Source organism: Cicer arietinum, chromosome 7, assembly GCF_000331145.2.
Source record: "Cicer arietinum cultivar CDC Frontier isolate Library 1 chromosome 7, Cicar.CDCFrontier_v2.0, whole genome shotgun sequence".
In the NCBI taxonomy this organism is placed as follows: Eukaryota; Viridiplantae; Streptophyta; class Magnoliopsida; order Fabales; family Fabaceae; genus Cicer; species Cicer arietinum.
In genome coordinates, this window is record NC_021166.2 from 15,870,612 (window position 1) to 15,871,840 (window position 1,229).

General features: G+C 32.0%; 1 pseudogene; it reads left to right on the plus strand.

The window, feature by feature from the left end:
- The first annotated feature begins 388 nt into the window (after positions 1-388).
- The window catches only part of LOC101508175 (uncharacterized), a 14,840-nt pseudogene continuing 13,999 nt past the window's right edge, over positions 389-1,229 (plus strand).

Sequence of the window (1,229 nt, forward strand, 5' to 3'; positions counted from 1 at the left end):
AATAAAAGACTTACTACCTATCACTACAAAAAAAACACCATTTTGTGGCCAACTTTATAAATATTTTGTGGCCGAATAAAACCCTCACAAATTAGTGACAGAAAAAGCCCTCACAAATGCCAAAATTGAAATTGGTCTTTATTTGTGGCCGAAAAAACCCTCACAAATTTTTAAATATTTAACTTGATTTTGTAGCTGCCTAAGCCCTCACAAAATCACAACATTATGATTTTGTGAGGGCTTAGGCAGCCACAAAATCCAGTTAAATATTTAAGGATTTTGTGAGGGCTTTTACAGCCACAAAAAATCAATTTTGTGAGAGCCAGATCCGTCACAAAGTACTGACGTGACCGGTGGCATTTGTGGCTGCAAAGGCCGCCACAAAGGAATGCGCACGTGGAATTTGTGGCTGCAAAGGCCGCCACAAAGGAGGCCCAATACAGCTGGGATTTCTGGCCGCTCAGGCCGTCACAAATGGATAGTACCGTTAGCCTTTCTGGCGGCAAAGGCCGCCAAAAATGGCATTATAGCCGTTGGCTTTTCTGCCCGCCCAGGCCGCCACAAAAGTGAAGTATCCGTTGGCATTGTGGCTGCTTTGGCCGCCACAAATGCTCAAGGTAACACTATATATATTTCTCTCCCTCCTAATTCATTTTTTCACATCCAACTTCTCTCTAAAACTTCATTCTAACTATTCTCTCCTCCTTCTCTCTACACAAAATTACTCTTAAGCTTCATTTAAATTTGGTAAGTATAAATTATATTATATATGTAGTTTTATAATTTTATTTTTTAATTTGATATAACTAATTAATGTTATTGATTTTTATTTTTACAGTGCTTGTTAATTATTTCGAAGACTTGCAAGCATCGTACGTGAGTGAAAGCTTGAAGTCAGACGCTACTCGGCATCAAGTTAGTATTTTATATATTTTAAATTTAGATTAGTAAATATATATATTATTTTTAAAATATAGATTAGTAATATTTATATTTAGATTAGTTTTATAAATTTATTTTTAAAAAAATAGGAATGATGTTGTTTACATATTAATATATGATAAATTAAAGTTTCAAACCACGGTTAAAATATATTAGTTTTAATATAATTATTATTTAAAAAAACATTATTAAAATTGATGATATTATTATTTTTTGTTATAAATAAGTCTTGATTATTAGTCTTGATTTTTAAAAAAACATCATTTAAAATTTTATATAGGTTTGTA